This window comes from Rhinopithecus roxellana, chromosome 8, assembly GCF_007565055.1.
Source record: "Rhinopithecus roxellana isolate Shanxi Qingling chromosome 8, ASM756505v1, whole genome shotgun sequence".
NCBI classification, from domain to species: domain Eukaryota; kingdom Metazoa; phylum Chordata; class Mammalia; order Primates; family Cercopithecidae; genus Rhinopithecus; species Rhinopithecus roxellana.
In genome coordinates, this window is record NC_044556.1 from 43,367,761 (window position 1) to 43,389,243 (window position 21,483).

Here is a 21,483-nt window from a genome sequence, read left to right on the forward strand (position 1 = left end):
TACTTTGGAGGAGACATTTGAAAAAGAATCAAATAGAAAATCTAGAAATGCTAAAGAATATTTTGTAAATATTTTGTTTGGTTTTGTCTTTGAGACAGAGTCTTGCTCTGTTGCCCAGGCTAGAGTGCAGTGGCATGATCTTAGCTCACTGCCCTCTCCACCTCCTGGGTGCAGCCTCTGGAGTAGCCGGGACTACAGGGATGCGCCACCATGTCCAATAATTTTTTTTTTTTTTTTTGTAGAGATGGGGTTTTGCCATGTCTCCCAGGTTAGTCTTGAACTTCTGGACTCAAGCCATCCACCTGCCTCAGCATAGCCAAAGTGCTGAGATTGCGGGCATGAGCCTGTAATCAAGAATATGGTCTTTTATCAGCACATATTTTATCTAGTAAATATCGTGGGCCAGGCACTGAATAAAATAGAAACCTGTCCTAAGGAGTGCTTACTTTTTATTGAATGGGAAATAGATGAACAAATAGAATATGTCAGATGATAATAATTACTGTGAAGAAGAGTAACATGTCTGGTGCCTGGGCTGAAATGACTCAAAAAGCAGAGGAGTACCAACTCGGTGTCTATTGTGGTCTCTCCCTGAGGCTTGGCTTTTTTCATAGCATGGCAGCCTTGGGGTAGTGAAACTTCTTAGTAGTTCAGGGCTCCAGATTTGAGTATTTCAGTAAATAAGAGAGAAGCTGCATTGTTTTTTACAACTCAGTGGCAGAAATCGCACAGCAACTGGTTGAAACAGTCAGACCCCATCCCCCAACTCCCAGCCAGATTCAAGAGAAGAAGACATAGACTCTGCCTCTTGATGTGAGGAGTCAGGCTTTTTTTGTTTGTTTTTGAGATGGAGTCTTGCTCTGTTGTCCAGGCTGGAGTACAGTGGTGCGATCTCAACTCACTGCAGCCTCTGCCTCCCGGGTTCAAGCTATTCTCCTGCCTCAGCCTCCTGAGTAGTTGGGATCACAGGCGGCCACCACCATGCTGCCTAATTTTTATATTTTTAGTAGAGACAGGGTTTCATTATGTTGGCCAGGCTGGCCTTGAACTCCTGACCTCAGGTGATCCACCCGCGTCAGCCTCCCAAAGTGCTAGGATTACAGGCATGAGCCCCCATGCCTGGGCCTGATTTGAGGAGTTTTGAAGAATTTTAGGAGGACGGTGTTTTTAAACTGCGACAGATGCCATTTAAGCATTTTGAGCGAAGGAGTGTTATAATCTTAAATTTTAGAAAGATCACTCTTCTCTTTTTTTTTTTTTTTTTTTTTTTTTTTTTTTTTTTTTTTGAGACAGAGTCTCGCTCTGTCGCCCGGGCTGGAGTGCAGTGGCCGGATCTCAGCTCACTGCAAGCTCCGCCTCCCGGGTTTAGGCCATTCTCCTGCCTCAGCCTCCCCAGTAGCTGGGACTACAGGCGCCTGCCATCTCGCCCGGCTAGTTTTTTGTATTTTTTAGTAGAGACGGGGTTTCACCGTGTTAGCCAGGATGGTCTCGATCTCCTGACCTTGTGATCCGCCCGTCTCGGCCTCCCAAAGTGCTGGGATTACAGGCTTGAGCCACCGCGCCCGGCCAAGATCACTCTTCTCTATTGGACATAGACTGAAAGCAGAGTAACAGTAGAAACAGAGTTAAAAAGAATTGCTGGTAAAACCCGTCTCTACTAAAAGTGCAAAAATTGGGCATGGTGGTGCACGCCTGTAATCCCAGCTACTTGGGAGGCTGAGGCAGGAGAATCGCTTGAAACCGGAAGGCGGAGGTTGCAGTGAGCCAGGATCGTGCCACTGCACTGTAGCCTGGGTGATGTCTCAAACAAAGGGAAAAAAAAAGGTCAAATTAAAATTACATTTGGAAGGTGATGCTGATAGCGTTTACAGATAGAATGCATGTGGGTATGAGAAAGAGGAACTAAGAATGACTCCAAGTGTTTAGTTTGAATGGTGGTGTCATTTGCTAAGATGTGTAACAATAGCGGAAGAAACAGTTTTGGACATAAGATTATAAAATGCTTGTTAGATACCTGCTATCTTTTGAATGTTTGTCCCTCCAAAATTCATGCTGAAATTTAATTGACATTGTAATAATATTAAGAAGTGGTACCTTTAAGAAGTGATTAAGTTGTTAGGGCTTTACCCTCATAGGTGGGATTAATGTTATAGAAGGGCAACTTCTCTTTGCCCATCTGCTGTGTTATTAGACAGCAAGAAGGTCTTCACCACATGCCAGCACCTTGATGTTAGTCTTCCCAACTTCTGGAACTATATGCCAATAAATAGCCAATAAACTTCTGGTCTTTATAAAGTACCCAAAGCTGGGTACAGTGACATACACCCATAGCCCCAGCTACCTGGGATGCTAAGGTGGGAGGATCATTTGAGCTTAAGGAGTTTGGCAACATGAAGAGACTCCATCTCTAAACAAAACAGAACACACACACCCACCAACCCTATATAAATTACCCAGTCTGTGGAGGGTTTTTGGTTTGTTTTTTGTTTTGTTTTCAGACGAGTCTTGCTGTTGCCCAGGCCAGAGTGCAGTGGCGCAATCTTGGTTCACTGCAACCTCTGCCTCCCGGGTTCAAGCAGTTCTGTGCCTGAGCCTTCTGAGTAGCTGGGATTACAGGCACCCACCACCACACCCGGCTAGTTTTTTTGTATTTTTAGTAGGGACAGGGTTTCACCATCTTGCCAGGCTGGTCTTGAACTCCTGACCTCATGATCCCCCTGCCTCAGCCTTCCAAAGTGCTTGGATTACAGGCATTAGCCACCACACAAAATGGACTAAGACAACATCCAAATGGAGATGTTAGTTAGGTAAAGAGAGTTTTGGAGGAGAATGACAGCTAGGAATATCAATTTGAGAATTAGTATATAAATGCTATTTAAAACCATGGGAACACTCCATTTTTACAGTTAGAAGATAGAAAGATGAATAGAAACTAATGAAGAAGACTAAGAATAAAGGATCATGAGTGTAGAATAAGACCCAGAGATGTGAAGTCCCAAAAGGCAAGTGAAGAAAGCAGTTCAAGAAGGAAGGAAGATTGAATTGATAAAATGCTGCTGAAAGTTCAAATAAGATAAGGATTGATAAATACATAATTATTGGACTTGGCAACATGAAGGTAATTAGTGACCTGGAAAAAATAATCTCTTTAAATTGAGGGAATAAAACCTGAACTGAAGTGGTTTTAAGCCAGAAGAAAGAGACAATGAGTATAGGTAACTCTTGAGGAATTTTGCTGTAGAAGGGTTCAGGGACATGGAGCAGTGACTGGAATATGACAGGAAGTCATGAGAAGAATTTTCTAAAGTGTAAGAAATACTATACCAAGTTCGTATGGTGATGGGGTGATTCTCAGCACTGGCTAAATAATAGAACTAACTGGGGAATTTGTTAAAGGATAGCTGCATGAGTTCAATGGCAGACTGATTAAATCAGAATCTTTCGAAATTGGACTGTGGTATCAGTATGTTTGTTTGTTTTACAGTTATTGAGATGATTCTAATATGCATCCAAAGTTGATCTGCTTTGAAGTAGATCAGTAAAATTAACTCGTTATATAAACAGTATATCCAACACAGTTGAAAATTAGGAACAATAGAAATTACACAGAATGCAGCATAGGAATATTAAAAATGGAAAATATGAAAAAGATGAGACATGGAGACTAGAGTGAGATGGTCTAAGATATATCTCATAGGAGTTCTAAGGTAGGGTAGAGAAAATGGAAAGTAGCAACATTCAAAGAGATAATAGCAGAAAATTTCACAGAATTTCTAAGTATGAATCTTCAAGGAAAAAAAATAGTGAATCCTGAAAGAATAACACTAAAGACAAAGATCTTACGAAAGCAGCCAAATAGATTACTGCAAAGGAATGAAAATTAGACTCAGGCCGGGCTCTGTGATTCATGCCTGTAATCTCAGTGCTTTGGGAGGCCTAAAGAGGAGGATCACCTGAGTTCAGGAGTGAGGCTGCAGTAAGCTATGATTTTACCAGGCTGGGTGACAGTGGGAGACTCCATCTCAAAAAGATGTGGTCTTTCTTAGTTACCTACAAAAGTGTGTCTAGTTTCTCAGCTGTAAGCATTCAGAGGTCAGGGACTAAATACAACAATTAAGTACAATGTTGCAAAAACACTGACATTAAAAATAGAAGTTCCAGGGCAGGCACAATGGGTCACACCTGTAATCCCATCTGTGCTCCCAGCACTTTGGGAGGCTGAGGCAGGCAGATCACTTGAGGCCAGGAGTTCGAGACCAGTCTGGCCAACATGGCGAAACCCTGTCTCCACTAAAAATACAAAAGCCAGGCGTGGTGGTGCACGTCTGTAGGCTCAGTTACTTGGGAGGCTGAGGCACAAGAATCACTTGAAACCAGGAAGCAGAGGTTGCAGTGAGCCAGCAGATTGTGCCATTGTGCTCCAGACTGGGTGACAGAGCAATACTCCGTCAAAATAAAATAAAATAGCTTTGACTGTATGTAACACACTAATGATGACTAATTCATTGGAACTAAAAAGATAGGACTGAAATAAAAAATAAAAATTTAATAGAAGGCATAAAAGAGCAAGAAGGGCCAGGCACGGTGGCTCATGCCTGTAATCCCAGCACTTTGGGAGGCCGAGGCAGGTGAATCACGAGGTCAGGAGTTCGAGACCAGCCTGGCCAACATGGGGAAACCCTGTCTCTGCTAAAAATACAAAAATTAGCCAGGAGTGGTGGCAGATGCCTGTAATCCCAGCTACTCGGGAGGTTGAGGCAGAGAATTGCTTGAACCCAGGAGGCGGAGGTTACAGTGAACCGAGATCACGCCACTGCATTCCAGCCTGGGCGACAGAGTGAATGAGACTCCATCTCAAAAAAAAAAAAAAAAAAGCAAAGAACAAGAAGGGGCTGGACATAGTGGCTCATGCTAGTAATCCTAGCACTTTGGGAGGTTGAGGATGGGTGGATCACTTGAGGCCAGTTCAAGCCCAGTGTGGCCAATATGGCGAAACCTCATCTCTACAAAAAATACAAAATTAGCTGGGCATTGGTGGCACACACCTGTAATCCCAGCTACTTTAGAGGCTGAGGCAGGAGAATCACTTGAACCTGGGAGACAGAGGTTGCATTGAGCCAGGTTCACACCACTGCACCCTAGCCTGGATGACAGAGTGAGACTGTCTCAAAACAAACATAGCAAGAAGGAAGCACAGAACAAGCAAGGTAAATAGAACAGAAGATGGTAGAAATAAAACTAAATGTATTAGTGATCATTATAAGTGTAAATGTACTAGTCAGTTTTTTAGAAACGATTTAATGGAAAAACAAATTCAGGTAAATACTGTCAAAAACATAAAGGTGTAGAAATTGAAATTAACAACAAAAAAAATGTTGTAGGTAAATATTAACCAGAAAGTTAATGTCACCATACTAATACAAGACAAACTTTAAGGCAAAAAGAATTATTATGGGAATGGTTTTTGGGGAGTTTTTTTGTTTGCTTTTTTAAATAGAGATATAGGGTCTTGCTCTGTTATCCAGTGGAGTACAGTGGTATAATCATGGTAAACTGCTGTCTGAAATACCTGAGCTTAAACAATCCTTCCACCTCAGCCTCCTGAGTAGCTGGAACTGTGGACTCATGCCACCATGCCTGGTTAATTTTTTTTTTTTTTGAGATGGAGTCTTAATCTGTCACCCAGGCTTGAGTGCAGTGGTGCAATTGCTCACTGCAGCCTCAGGCTCACAGGCTCAAGGAATCCTCCCACCTCACACACTCCCCCCCCCCCCCCCCCCGCCCCTGCCAAAGTAGCTGGAACTATAGGCGCGCACTACCATACCTGGCTAATTTTTTATATTGTGTAAACATGGGGTTTTGTCCTATTTCCCAGGCTGGTCTTGAACTCCTAAGCTCATGGGATCCACCCGTCTCAGCCTCTCAAAGTGCTGGGATTACAGGTGTGAGCCACCACCACCCCCAGCCTATTGTTTTAAATTATTGGTAGAAGACAGGCTATCACTATTTTGCATAGGCTGGAACTTTTTTTTTTTTTTTTTTTTTGAGACGGAGTCTCGCTCTGTCGCCCAGGCTGGAGTGCAGTGGCTGGGTCTCAGCTCACTGCAAGCTCCGCCTCCCGGGTTTATGCCATTCTCCTGCCTCAGCCTCCGGAGTAGCTGGGACTACAGGCACCCGCCACCTCGCCCGGCTAGTTTTTTGTATTTTTTAGTAGAGACGGGGTTTCACCGTGTTAGCCAGGATGGTCTCGATCTCCTGACCTCGTGATCCACCCGTCTCGGCCTCCCAAAGTGCTGGGATTACAAGGCTTGAGCCACCGTGCCCGGCCTTTTTTTTTTTTTTTTTTTTTTTTTTTTTTTGTGAGACGGAGTCTTGCTCTGTCGCCTGGGCTGGAGTGCAGTGGCCAGATCTCAGCTCACTGCAAGCTCTGCCCGCGAGTTTACGCCATTCTCCTGCCTCAGCCTCCGGAGTAGCTGGGACTACAGGCGCCCGCCACCTCACCCGGCTAGTTTTTTTGTATTTTTAGTAGAGACGGGGTTTCACCGTGTTAGCCAGGATGGTCTCGATCTCCTGACCTCGTGATCTGCCCGTCTCGGCCTCCCAAAGTGCTGGGATTACAGGCTTGAGCCACCGCGCCCGGCCTTTTTTTTTTTTTTTTTAAATTTAAACTGATACAGGGTCTGGCTCTGTCCTCCAGGCAGGAGTTCAGTGGCTTGATCAGGCTCATTGCAGCCTCAGCCTCCTGTGCTTAAGCAATCCTCATTGAATTGTCTTGGCACCCTTGTTGAAAAATCAATGACCATAAATATTAGGGTGTATTTCTGAGTTTTTTTCCATTGATCACATATCTGTCTTTATGCCAGTACCACACTATTGTTATATCCATTGTAGTTTTCATCTCAGACACTAGTTTTCATCTCTAGAAATTTGACTTGAGTCTTTTTGTACATCTTCCATTTCATTTCTCTGCATAACTTTTTGAACATAAGGAATGCAGTTACAGTATTAATAATCTGTTTTAAAGTCGTTTTAATTCTAACAGAATTAGTTCTGGGTAAATAGATTTCTTCTGATTGATTATTCTTCTCATTATGGGTCATGTTTTCTTGCATCTTTACAAACCTGTTCATCTTTAATCAGATTCCAGACATTGTGAATTTTATGTTTTTGGGTGCTGGATTATTTTTGTTCCTATAAATCTTGAGGGGTTGATTTGCAATTCAGTTATTGTATTTGTCAACTGTGTAGGTCTTTGTTGTTGTTGTTGTTGTTTTAAATATATAATTTGTTAGGGCAGTACTTAGTTTAGGGCTAAAAGTTCCCTAGTACTAAGGTAGGACTTTCCTGCACACTCTACCCGATACCCCATAAATTTAGTTTTTCTAATCTGGCTATTAAGAACAGGCACTATTCCTGGACCCGTGTGAGTGCTGGGTAGTGCTTGCTCCATTCCTTTCATATGTTTTTTTTCCCCCAGTCTTGGATAGTTTCCTCAGTTACGTATGCTGATCAGCACTCTGATCTCCTCAGTATTTGAGGGGATCATTTTACAGATCTCTGGGCTTCTGAGACTTTATCTGCAGCTTTCTCTGCTGTGATACTCTGTCCTTTGAAATCTGGCTGCCATTATCACATTATATTCTCAGCTCTATCTCTTCAACTCAGGAGTCTCTCAGGCTTTGCCTTAATCTCCCTCCCCTCCTGCATCATGTCCTGGAAACTCCCTTAGGGCAATAAGCCAGGCCAGTTGTAGAGCTCACTTCATTGCTTCTTGTCACTCTGGGGTCACTGTCCATTGTTGCCTGGTGTCCATTGTTTTCAAAACCCTTGTTTTTATGGTTTTTTTTTCTTTCTTTTTTTCTTTTTTTTGGTGGTGGTGGTTCTTTTAGGTGATAGGGTAAATCTCTGGTCTCTTGAATCATCTTGACCAGAAGTGGAAATTGCAACATTGGTTTTAACATCAACACAAATTGATCCCTAAATGCTAAAGTGGAGAATGGATAACTAATTGTATATTCCTGCTGTGGGATTCTACATAGCAGTTAAAGCAAATGAAGTAGAGCTTTATCCAGTTACTTGGACAGATTTTAAATATAAAAAAACTGAAGGCTGGGCATGGTGTCTCACACCTGTAATCCTGGTGCTTTGGGAAGCCAAGGCAGGAGGATCGTGTGAGGCTAGGAGTTCAAGACTAACCTGGGCAACATAACAAAACCCCATCTTGACAAACAATTTTTAAAAAATTAGCCAAGTGTGGTGGTGTGCACATGTAGTCCTAGCTGCTTGGGAGGCTGAGGTGGGAATATTGCCTGAGCCCAGGAGGTCAAAGTTACAGTGAGACATGATCACACCACTACATTCCAGCCTGGGCAACAGAGTGAGATACCATCTCTAAAAAAAAAAAAAAAAATAGCAGCTGCAGTGACAAAAATTAGCGTGGCATGGCAGCGTGAGCCTGTAATCCTGGCTACTCGGGAGGCTGAGGCGGGAGGATCACTTGAACCCAGGAAGCGGAGGTTGCAGTGAGCTGACATGGTCCATTGCACTCCAGCCTGGGCGACGGCGAGACTCTGTCTCAAAAATAGATAAATAAGGCTGGGCGAGGTGGCTCACGCCTATAATCCCAGCACTTTGGGAGGCCGAGCCGGGTGGATCACCTGAAGTCAGGAGTTTAAGACCACCCTGACCAACATGGTGAAACCCTGTCTCTACTAAAAATACAAAAAAATTAGCCAGGAGTGGTGGCAGGCGCCTGTAATCTCAGCTACTCCGGAGGTCGAGGCAGGAGAATTGCTTGAACCCAGGAGGAAGAGGCTGCAGTGAGCTGAGATCGTGCCATTGCACTACAGCCTGGGCAACGAGTGAAATTCCATCACATACATACATACATACCTACAAACAAAATATTTTAAAAAACAAAAACAATATTGGAAAGAAAAATGAAGGATAGTACAGAAGTGATAATTTCTAAAAATATACAAAATATTCTATATATTATTAATGGCTATATGTATATGCAATAAACTTATTAAAGTATGAGAATGGAAACAACATCTGAAGGAGGGAGGGGAAGAAAGGGTTGAGAGTGAAGTTACACAGTGCCTCAGTTTTATCTAATGTTTTGTCTCACTAAAAATAGGACACCACATACATGCCTAATGACTAGTGTCTAAAATACATAAAGAAACTCTCAAAACTCAACAGTAAAAAGGAACAGCAGAGAGTTCGGTTAGGAAATGAGCAAAAGATATGAACAGAAGTTTCATAGAAGAGAATTACAGATGGCAAATAAACATGTAAAAAGAACATCAGTAGCCATTAGGGAAATGAAAATTGAAACCACAATGAAATTCTACCACACACCTATCCAAATGGCTTAAGTAAGAAATAATGACACCAGCCAGGTTCAGTGGCCCACACTTCAAGTCACTTCTCCTCTAGTGACTGAGGTAGGAGGATGGAATGAGGCCAGGAATTTGAGGCTGCAGATTGCTAAGATGGTGCCTCTGCACGGCCACTGCACTCCAGCCTGGGTAACATAGTGAGACCCCATCTATTAAATAACAGTAATAAAAATGACACCACCAAATGCTGGTGAGGGTATGAAAAACCTGGATTTCTCGTACATTGCATCTGGGAATATATGATGGTATAGCTACTCTGGAAAACAGATTGGCAGTTTCTTATAAAACCAAACATTCACTTACCATATGACTCAGCAGTAGCACACTTGGGCATTTATCCCAGATAAATGAAAACTTTTCTACAAAAATATTCCCATGAATGTTCATAGCAGCTTTATTCCTAATAGCCAAAAGCTGAAAACAACTCATATGTCCTTCAGTGAGTAAATAAACCATGGTACATCCATACCATGGAATACTACTCAGCAATAAAAAGGAATAAACTGTTGGTACTTGTAGCCACTTGGATGAATCTCAAGGAAATTATCCTAAGTGAAAAAGGCCAATCCTTAAAGTTACATACTGTATGATTCCAACTTTATAATAAATTGAAAAGCTAACATTTTCAAAATGGAGAACAGATTAGTGACTTCTAGGAGTTAGGAATAATGTAGCAGGAGATGGGAGGGGAGAGGGTAGATGTTATTATAAAACGGTAACACGAGGGATCCTTGAGGTGATGGAATGGTACTGTTTCTTAACTGTGATAATGGATACACGAACCTACAAATGTGACAAAATTGTGTAGAACTAAGTACATACAAATACTAATAAAATGGGACATCTGAAGATCTGCTTATTGTATCGATGCTGATATCCTGGTGGTGATACGGTACTATAGTTTTGCAAGATGTTACCATTGGGGGAAACTAGATAAAGGGTATGTGGGATCTTTATCTCCATCTTTGAAATATTTTGTAATAAGAATATGCAATCTATTCAGTGTGTACAATAAAATTCTTTGTGACCATTTGAGACATCTCATCTTGCGACTATTTGAGTCACAAGAAGAGGAATCAGAAAAAATAGTGGAAACGTGGCCGGGCACGGTGGCTCAAGCCTGTAATTCCAGCACTTTGGGAGGCCGAGACAGGCGGATCACGAGGTCAGGAGATCGAGACCATCCTGGCGAACACGATGAAACCCCGTCTCTACTAAAAAATACAAAAAAACTAGCCGGGCGAGATGGCGGGCGCCTGTAGTCCCAGCTACTCGGGAGGCTGAGGCAGGAGAATGGCCTAAACCCGGGAGGCGGAGCTTGCAGTGAGCTGAGATCCGGCCACTGCACTCCAGCCTGGGCGGCAGGGCGAGACTCCGTCTCAAAAAAAAAAAAAAAAAAATAGTGGAAACGTAAGAAATGAAAATTTTTTGCTTATTAATATTTACTTCAAAGTTTTTAGATTTTAAAAAGATAAATTAGAATTTATGAAAGTATTTTTTAAAGAATATATTTTTGGGCCAGGCGCGGTGGCTCAAGCCTGTAATCCCAGCACTTTGGGAGGCCGAGACGGGTGGATCACGAGGTCAGGAGATCGAGACCATCCTGGCTAACACAGTGAAACCCCGTCTCTCCTAAAAAATACAAAAAAACTAGCCGGGCGAGGTGGCGGGCATCTGTAGTCCCAGCTACTCGGGAGGCTGAGGCAGGAGAATGGCGTAAACCCGGGAGGCGGAGCTTGTAGTGAGCCGAGATCGCACCACTGCACTCCAGCCTGGGCGACAGAGCAAGACTCCATCCCCCCAAAAAAAAAAAAAGAATATATTTTTGGCCCGGCACGGTGGCTCACGCCTGTAGTCCCAGCACTTTGGGAGGCCGAGGCGGACGGATCACCTGAGGTTGGGAGTTCGTCTGAGACCAGCCTCACCAACATGGAGAAACTGCATCTCTACTAAAAATACAAAATTAGGTGAGCGTGATGGCGCATGCCTGTAATCCTAGCCACTCGGGAGGCTGAGGCAGGAGAATTACTTGAACCCCGGAGGCGGAGGTTGCGGTGAACCGAAATCGCGCCATTGCACTCCAGCCTGGGCAACAAGAGCAAAACTCTGCCCAAAAAAATAATAATAATTAGTAATTTTGGCAGGGCGCAGTGGTTCATGCCTGTAACCCCAGCACTTTGGGAGGCCGAGGCAGGTGGATCACCTGAGGTCAGGAGTCCGAGACCAGCCTGACCAACGTGGTGAAACCCCATCTCTACTAAAAATACAAAAAATTAGCCGGGCATGATGACGGGTGCCTGTAATCCCAGCTACTTGGGAGGCTGAGGCAGGAGAATCGCTTTAACTCGGGAGGCGGAGGTAGCGGTGAGCCAAGATCATGCCATTGCATTCCAGCCTGGGCAACAAGTGAGACTTCGTCTCAAAAAAAAAAAAAAGAAAATGTTTTCATTTCTACTTAGGAATTTTAAACCAAAACAGCTTTTTGTTTGTTTGAGACAGATTCTCGCTTTGTCACCAGGTCTAGAGTGCAATGGCATGATGTCAGCTCACTGCAACCTCCGCCTTCCAGGTTCAGGGGATTCTCCTGCCTCAGCCTCCCAAGCAGCTGGGATTATAGGCACCCGTCATCATGCCTGGCTAATTTTTTGTATTTTTAGCAGAGACGGGGTCTCAACATGTTGGTCAGGCTGGTCTCATACTTCTAACCTCAAGTGATCTGCCTGCTTTGGCCTCCCAAAATGCTGGGATTACAGGTGTGAGCCACTGCACCCAGCCTTCAAAACAGTTTTTTAAACTTACTTTTTATGTGTTAAATACTATTGTTTTATAAGGATTGTTGTCTCTTGTTCATTATAAATACTGATAACTTTTCATAGGTAACATAACCATCTTATGATCTTTTAGACTATTGCTACTTCAAACTTTTAAGTAACATTATATAACTATAGGCTTCACTTTCATCATTTTTGAGAATTAGAGGTTTTCCAACCTAGCTAACAATTTAGGTTTTTCTGTTCTCTGATGTGATTAAATGGAAGAACAAAGGACAAATATAAAGAGTCTTGTACATTGCCTTATACAGAGCAGGTACTCCAGTATGTTAATTTATTTTGTTCAAATAACCTCTTCATTCCCCTGTCCTCTGTCTGCCTCTCAGGATCCTCTTAAGTCTTTGCTGCAAATCCAGGTTTTGGTTTGATGTTGTCAGAAACTTCACAAGCATGAATGTAGAGTGATTTCATTTGGCATTCTTGTTTCTTATAGGAGTGTAGCAGCAAGTTTAAAGTTGGACATTTTTCTTTTTCTGCTACAGTTGTTTGACACAACTACTCTCTTCCTTAAACTTTTTTTTTTTTTTTGAGACAGGGTCTCGTTCTGTCACCCAGGCTGGAGTGAAGTGGCCTAATCTCAGTTCATTGCAACCTCTGCCTCCCAGGTTCAAGTGATGCTCATGCCTCAGCCACCCGAGTAGCTGGGATTACAGGCATGCGCCACACCTGGCAATTTTTGTATTTTTAGTAGGGACAGGCTTTTGCCATGCTGGCCAGGCTGGTCTCAAACTCCCAGCTTCAAGTGATCTGCCATCCTCAGCCTCCCAAAGTGCTGGGATTACAGGCGTGAGCCACTGTGCCCAGCCTCTGCCTTCTTATATACTGCTTTTCATCCTCACATTTCAGTAAAGAGAAAATTCACCCAAAGGCAAAAGCTGAAGCCAGGGAATAATCCTTTTCTCTGACCCCAAATCTCAGTCACCAACTCCTACCAATTCTGTGTTCTTCCTGTGAATGTAAAAGAGAAAATATGCACATGGTGGCGCGCACCTGTAGTTCCAGCTACTCAGGAGGCTGAGGCATGAGAGTTGCTTGAACCCAGGGGCCCAGGCTTCAGTGAGCCATGATTGCACCACTGTACTCCAGCCTGGATGACAGAGTGAGACTTAAAAAAAAGAGGCAGGGCACGTCTCTTTGCAGTGAGCTGAGATTGCACCATTGCACTCCAGCCTGGGCAACAGAGCAAAAACTCCATCTCAAAACAAAAAAAAAAAGGCAGAGAAAATGAGTTCATGTAAACATCCAAGTATGTATTTTTGTTATATGCACATCCTTCTATTGGAATGAAATTCTGGAAAACAATAACCTAGTCTTTTTCTAAAAATCTTTACTCCTAATGCCTGACTTTGACACGTAGTATATGATTAATATTTGTGGGGTGAATGGTTGGATAGATGGGCAGATACTTGCTTCTTAAGAAGTACTTATTACACAGTACTTGCTTCTTAAGAAGTCTGGCTCTGAGAAGGGTGTTGTACTGTGTAATAGACTGTGGAAGTGAGCTAGACCTGTGTTGTAATTCCTTTCCTCGCTAATGCTTTGCAATTGGGATACACCTCTTCCCACCTGTGAAGTAGAAACAATACTACCTACTTAGTAACTTGTTGAAAAGATTTAACTAAGTTTCTTCTCCAACTGGAATGGAGAAAAAAAATTCAAGTAAGAATACATGATAAAGTGCCCAATAGCATGTTTGGCTTTAAATGGGTGGTTAGGAAATAGTAGCTGTTACTATTAGGATCACAGAAGAAACAAAAAAAGATTGGTTAGGCATTAAAAGGCAACGTGCAACCTTCATTTTACAAAATTTTCTTTTTTTTGCAGAGGAATAGTTATGTGATAAATTTTCAGTGAATATTATTTTTACAAATTTATAATGAAGGCATAATTTAACTGTAGAATTTTTTTTTAGTATATTTACGAAGTTGTGCAACCATCACAACAGTCCATTTTAGAAAAACATTTACAATCACCCTAAAAAGATCATGTGTGTCCTTTCATAATAGTTATGTTGGATTTTGTTTTTGCAATCTTATTGTGGTAAAATATATGTAACGTAAAATTTACTATCTTAACCATTTGTAAGTATATAATTCAGTGGATTTAAGTACATTCACATTGTTTTGCAACCATCACCACTATCTACTTGCAGAACTTTTTCTTCATCCCGGAGACTCTGTTCCCATTCAACAATCACCATCACTCCCCACCCCTACTTTAGCTGGAAACCTCTAGTCTACTTTTTTTTGTTTGTTTGTTTTGTTTGGGGTTTTTTTGTTTGTTTTTGTTGTTGTTACTGTTTTTGAGATAAGGGCATCTTACTCTGTTGCCTAGGCTGGTCTTCAACTCCTGAGGCTCAAGCATTCCTCCCACCCCAGCCTCCCAAGTAGCTAGAAATATAGGCACTTACCACCATGCTCAGTCCTCTATTATGCTTTCTATCTCTAGGTGCCTCATATATGTGAAACCATACAATATTTATCCTTTTGTGTCTGGTTTATTTTACTCAGCATAATGTTTTCAAAGCTTGTCCATTTTACGTTGGATTTTGAGGCAGGCATGGTTGTGAGTGCATAAAGTTGAGGTTTATAGATTAGTGAAGACAAGTAGCCGTGGACAGAGTGGTCAGAATTCTCAAGCTATCTATTAGGAACGACTTACCTCAGACATTCATATATCTGGGTTCTGGTTTCTCGCAGCCTCTGATGGGTCAGTTTCTTTCTTGAATCATTAATGTATAGCAAGGGGAAATTTTTTGATTTACTTTCAGCTGTTTGTATGATGACAGTTCAAGGAGCCAAGGTAATGATGGCATCCCAAACTCTAGGTCTAGGTTATTGAATTTTGTTGTTTTGTCATATACTATCAATGCTCATGAATATATCTCAAAACTTAGAATACTGTAGTATATCAACTTAAATGTGTATATCTTGCTGTGTGTACTTAAGAGACAGGGTCTTGCTTTGTCACCCAGGCTGGAGTAGAGTGGTACATCATAGCTCACTGCAGCCTCAAACTCCTGGGCTCAAATGATCTTTCCACCTCAGTCACCATGCCCGGCTAATTTTTTTCTTCTTTTTTCTTTTTAATTTTTTTAGGCCGGGTGCAGTGGCTCATGCATGTAATCCTAACACTTTGGGAGGCCAAGGTGGGTGGATCACTTGAGGTCAGGAGTGCAAGACCAGCCTAGCCAACATGGTGAAGCCTCGTCTCTACTAAAAATACAAAAATTAGCCTAGTGTGGTGGTGAACACCTATAATCTCAGCTACTTGGAAGGCTGAGGCATGAGAATCACTTGAACCTGGGAGGCAGAGGTTGCAGTGAGCCAAGATTGTGCCACTGCACTCCAGCCTGGGTGACAGACTGAGACCTTCTCAAAAAATAATAATAACAAATTTTTTTTTTTTTTAGAGTCTCCCAGGCTGGTCTCAAACAGCCTCCAGTGATCCTCTTGCCTTAGCCTCTTGAGTCACTGGGATTACATATACAAGCCACTGCCTTACTGTATACTTTTCTAAAGCACAGACATACCTCAGAGATTTTGTATGTTCCATTCCAGACCACCACAATAAAGCAAATACTGCAATAAAGCAAGTCACACACACTTTTTGATTTCCCAGTGTATATAAAAGTTATGTTTAGGCCAGACATGGTGGCTCACACCTGTAATCTCAATATTCTGGGAGGCTGAGGCGGGAGGATTGCTTGAAGTCAGGAGTTTGAGACCAGCTTGGTCAACATGGTGAAACCTCATCTCTACTAAAAATACAAAAATTAGCTGGGCATGGTGGTATGCGCCTGTAATTCCAGCTACTCAGGAGGCTGAGGCAGTAGAATCGCTTGAACTCAGGAGGTGGAGGTTGTAGTGAACCGACATCATGCCACTGCATTCCAGCCTGGGCAACAGAGCAAGACTCTGTCTCAAAAATAATAATAATAATAAAAAATATAAGTTATGTTTAGGCCGGGCGCGGTGGCTCACGCCTGTAATCCTAGCACTTTGGGAGGCCGAGGCGGGTGGATCACGAGGTCAGGAGATTGAGACCATCCTGGCCAACATGGTGAAACCCCGTCTCTACGAAAAATACAAAAATTAACTGGGCGTGGTGGCACGCACCTGTAGTCCCAGCGACTCGGGGCTGAGGCAGGCGAATCACTTGAACCCGGGAGGCAGAGGTTGCGGTGAGCCAAGATTGCACCACTTCACTCCAGCCTGTGTGACAGAGTGAGACTCTGTCTCAGAAAAAAAAAAAAAAAGTTGGCCCGGCGCGGTGGCTCAAGCCTGTAATCCCAGCACTTAGGGAGGCGGAGACGGGCGGATCACGAGGTCAGGAGATCGAGACCATCCTGGCTAATACGGTGAAACCCCGTCTCTACTAAAAAATACAAAAAACTAGCCGGGCGACGAGGCGGGCGCCTGTAGTCCCAGCTACTCGGGAGGCTGAGACAGGAGAATGGCGTGAACCCGGGAGGCGGAGCTTGCAGTGAGCTGAGAGCCGGCCACTGCACTCCAGCCTGGGCGGCAGAGCAAGACTCCGTCTCAAAAAAAAAAAAAAAAAGTTATGTTTACACTATGCTGTAGTGTATTAAGTGCAATAGGATTATGTCTAAAAAAACAATGTATACATCTTAAATAAAAAAGCTTTCTTGCTAAAAAGTGCTAACAATCATCTGAGCCTTAAGTAAGTCATTGTCATTATCTTTTAGCTGGTAGAGTGTCTTGCCTCCATGTGGATGACTGCTCACCCATTAGTGTGGTGGTTGCTGGAGGTTGGGGTAACCTGGCAATTTTTTATTTTTTATTTTTTTTTGAGATTATAGGCGTGAGCCACTGTGCCTGCCCAACCTGGCAGTTTCTTAAAATAAGATGATGAAGTTGCCACATGGATTGGCTCTCCTTTTGTGGAAGATTTTCTTTTTTTTTTTTTTTTTTTTTTTTTTTGAGACGGAGTCTTGCTCTGCCGCCCAGGCTGGAGTGCAGTGGCCGGATCTCAGCTCACTGCAAGCTCCGCCTCCCGGGTTCACGCCATTCTCCTGTCTCAGCCTCCCGAGTAGCTGGGACTACAGGCGCCCGCCTCGTCGCCCGGCTAGTTTTTTGTATTTTCTAGTAGAGACGGGGTTTCACCGTATTAGCCAGGATGGTCTCGATCTCCTGACCTCGTGATCCGCCCGTCTCGGCCTCCCAAAGTGCTGGGATTACAGGCTTGAGCCACCGCTCCTGGCCTGTGGAAGATTTTCATGTAGCATGTGGTACTCCTTGATACCATTTTATCCACAGTAGAACTACTTTCAACATTGGCGTCATTTCTCTCAAACCCTGCTGCTGCTTTGTCAACTTAAGTTTATGGAATATTCTAAATCTTCTGGTGTCATTTCAACAGTGTTCACAGCATCTTACCAGGAGTAGATTCCATCTCAAGAAACCACTTTCTTTCATCTATAAGATGAAAACCAATTTCATCTATAAGAAGCAATTCCTTATCCATTCAAATTTTTTTTGTTTGTTTGTCTTTGCTTTTTAAAGAGACTCAGTTGTGGTCTGTCACCCAAGCTCGAGTGCAGTGGCATGATCGTAGCTCATTGTAACCTCAAACTCCTGGGCTCATGCAATCCTCTCACCTCACCCTCCTGAGTGAGGTGCATGCCACTGTGCCCAGCTAATTTTTTTTAAATTTGTTTTAGAGATGGGGTCTCACTTCGTTGTCCAGGTTGGTCTCAAACTCCTGAGCTCAAGTGATCCTTGTGTCTCAGCCTCCCGAAGTGCTGGGATTACAGGCATGAGCCACTGTGCCTTGCTCAGGCTCCCTTCTAATTGTAGTTTTCTTGCTGTTTCTACCACTTTTGCAGTCATTTCTTCCATTGAAACCTTGAACCTATCAAAGGTCATCTGTGAAAGTTACAATCAACTTCTTTCAAATTCCTGTTAATGTTGATAGTTTTAGGCTGGGCGTGGTGGCTCATGCCTGTAATCCCAGCAATTTGGGAAGCCGAGGCAGGCGAATCACCTGAGGTCAGGAGTTCGAGACCAGCCTGACCAACATGGAGAAACTCTGTTTCTACTGAAAATACAAAATTATCTGGGCCTGGGGTGGCACATGCCTGTAATCCCAGCTACTTGGGAGACTGAGGCAGGAGAATTGCTTGAACTGGGAGTTAGAGGTTGTGGTGAGCCAAGATCGCACCATTGCACTCCAGACTGGGCAACAAGAACAAAACTCTGTCTCAAAAAAAAAAAAAAAAAGAAAAAGAAAAATGTTGATAGTTTTGCTTCCTCCTGCAATGGTAAATAATTTCCAGGAGGTTTTTAAAATTTTTATTTGTATAGAGACAGGGTCTTGCTGTGTTGCCTAGGCCAGTCTCAAACTCCTGGACTCAAGTGATCTTCCCACCTTGGCCTTGAAAGCACTGGAATTACATGTGTGAGCCACCATGCCTGGCCTAAAATATATTAATATTTCTTTTTCTTTTTTTTTTTTGAGACTGAGTTTTGCTCTTGTTGCCCAGGCTGGAGTGTGGTGGCATGATCTTGGCTTACTGCCACCTCCCCCTCCCAGGTTCAAGCGATTCTCCTGCCTCACCCTTCCAAGTAGCTGGGATTACAGGCATGTGCTGCCATGCCTAATTTTGTATTTTTAGTAGAGATGGGGTTTCACCATGTTGGTCAGACTGGTCTCGTACTCCTGACCTTAGGTGATCTACCTGCCTCGGCCTCCCAAAGTGCTGGGATTACAGGCATAAGCCACCATGCCCAGCAATATTTCCTACATGGGAAGACTTGAAAGTCAGAATTACTCCTTGATTCATGGTCTATAGAATGGATGTGTTAGCCACATGAAAACAACATTAATCTCCTTGTTCATCTCCATCAGAGCTCTTGGTGACTGGGTGCATTGTCAATGAGCAGTAATATTTTGAAAGGGATCTTTTTTCTGAGCAGTAGATCTCAGCCATGAGCTTAAAATATTCAGTAAACCATACTGTAAACAGATGTGCTGTCATCCAGACGTCATTGTTCCATTGAGAGAGTACAGGCAGAGTAGATTTAGCCTAATTCTTACCTTTTTCCTAAGAGATGGAGTCTTGCTGTGTTGTCCAGGCTGGAGTACAGTGGCTATTCACAGGTGCAGTCATAGTGTTCTACAGCCTCAAAATCCTGAGCTCAGGCAACCTTGCTGCCTCAGCCTACCACATAGCTGAGACTACTGGTGTGCACTACTATGCCCAGTTTATTTAACGTAATTCTTAAGGGCCCTAGAATTGTTGGAATGGTAAATGATCACTGACTTCAATTTAAAGTCACCAGCCATATTAGCCTCTAACAAGAGAGTCAGCCTGTCTTTTGAAGCTTTGGAGCCTGGTATTAACATCTCTCTATGAAAGTCTTCCAGTAGAAGGCTATTTTGTTTACATTGAAAATGTACTGTTCACTTGGACTTACAGATGAAAACAGTAGATACTGAGTACTCTAAAAAGGGGAGGAATGGAGTGGGAGATAAGGGTTGAAAAACTACCCATTGGGTACTATGTTAGCTATTTGGGTGATGGGTTCGGTAAAAGCCCAAACCCCAGCATTATGCAATATATCCATTTAATAAACCTACACATGTATCCCTTAAATCTAAAATAAAAATTAGAAAATTTTAAAAAGGGAAAATAATACACTGTTAATGTGTCACCTTTGTGGGTTATCTCAGCTAGATCTTATGGATAACTTGCGTTAGCTTCTACATCAGGACTTGGCTACTGCTGTACCTTGTACTTTTGTGTTATGGCATGACTTCTTAAACCTCATGAACCATCCTCTGCTAGTTTCCAGCTTTTCTTCTGCAGCTTCCTCACCTCTCCCAGCCTTCACAGAATTGAAGAGAGTTAGGGCCTGATTCTGAATTAGGCTTTGGCTTAAAGGAATGTTGTGGCTGATTTGATCTTGCCAGTGCATTAAAACTTTCTCCGTATTGCCAGTAAGGCCTTTGCACTTTGCCATTATTTGTGTGTTCACTGGAGTAGCACTTTTAATAATTCCTTCAGGAATTTTTTCTTTGCATTCACAACTTGGCTAACCTTTTTTTTTTTTTTTTTTTGAGACAGAGTCTCGCCCTGTCGCCTAGCCTGGAGTGCAATGGCGTGATCTTCGCTCACTGCAACCTCCGCCTCCCAGGTTCAAGTGATTGTCCTGCATCATCCTCTTGAGTAGCTGGGATTACAGGCACATGCCACCATGCTTGGCTAATTTTTTGTATCTTTAGTAGAGATGGCGTTTCACCGTGTTGGCCAGGCTGGTCTCGAACTCCTGACCTCGTGATCCGCCCACCTCAGCCTCCCAGACTGCTGGGATTACAGGCGTGAGCCACCACACCCGGCCACAATTGGCTGTTACATGCAAGAGGGCTAGCTTTTAGCCCATCTTGGTTTTCAACAAGCCTTCCTCGCTGAGATTAATCATTTCTAGCTTTTGATTTAAAGTGAGAAACGTATGACTCTTCCTTTCAGTTGAACGCTTAGAGACTGTTGTAGGGTTAATAATTGGTCTAACATCAATATTGTTGTGTCTCATAGTAAAGAAGCTGGAGAAAGAGAGAGATGGGAGAACAGCCAGTCTGTGGAACAGTCAGAACACACACAACGTTTAAGTTTGCCATTTTCTGAGTACAGTTCATGGTGCCACAAAACGATTAAAATAGTAATATTAAAGATACTGATCATTACCAAAATGTAACACAGAGACAGAGTGAGAACATGCTGTTAGAAAAATGATACCATTAGGGTTGCTCAATACAGGGTTACCACAAGCATTCTTTTTTTGTTGTTGTTGTTTGTTGTTGTTGTTTGAGACAGAGTCTTGCTCTTGTCGCCCAGGTTGGAGTGCAGTGGCACGATCTTGGCTCACTGAAATCTCTGCCTCCCAAGTTCAAGGCTGCCTCCTGCCTCAGCCTCCCAAATAGCTGGGATTACAGGCGTATGCCACAACACCCGACTAATTTTTGTATTTTTAGTAGAGACAGGGTTTCACCATGTTGGCCAGGCTGGTCTCGAACTCCTAACCTCAAGTGATCCGCCCGCCTTGGCTTCCCAAAGCACTGGGATTACAGGTGTGAGCCACTGTGCCTGGCCTTGTCTTCCTTTAACACAGTATCTGCAAAGCACAATAAAATGAAATGCAATGAAATGAGGCATGGCTATACTTACTGCATCTAGGTGTATAATCAGTTGAGTGGCAGACTTTTCCTACCCTCCCCAACTTACCATA

At 43.1% G+C, this 21,483-nt stretch overlaps 1 protein-coding gene across 4 annotated transcripts in view; it reads left to right on the forward strand.

Annotated features, from left to right (window-relative positions):
- GATAD2B (GATA zinc finger domain containing 2B) overlaps nucleotides 1-21,483 on the forward strand; it is a 124,610-nt gene that overhangs the window by 74,467 nt on the left and 28,660 nt on the right. The window contains exon 1 of one of the 4 annotated variants that reach the window (XM_030935800.1): nucleotides 20,374-20,394. The exons of 2 other annotated variants lie outside the window; for them this stretch is intronic. The gene's annotated coding sequence lies outside the window, so the exon portion shown is untranslated. Of the gene's footprint in view, nucleotides 1-20,373; nucleotides 20,395-21,302; nucleotides 21,326-21,483 lie in introns of those variants that run through there. One more of the 4 variants, XM_030935801.1, reaches the window with a different exon arrangement.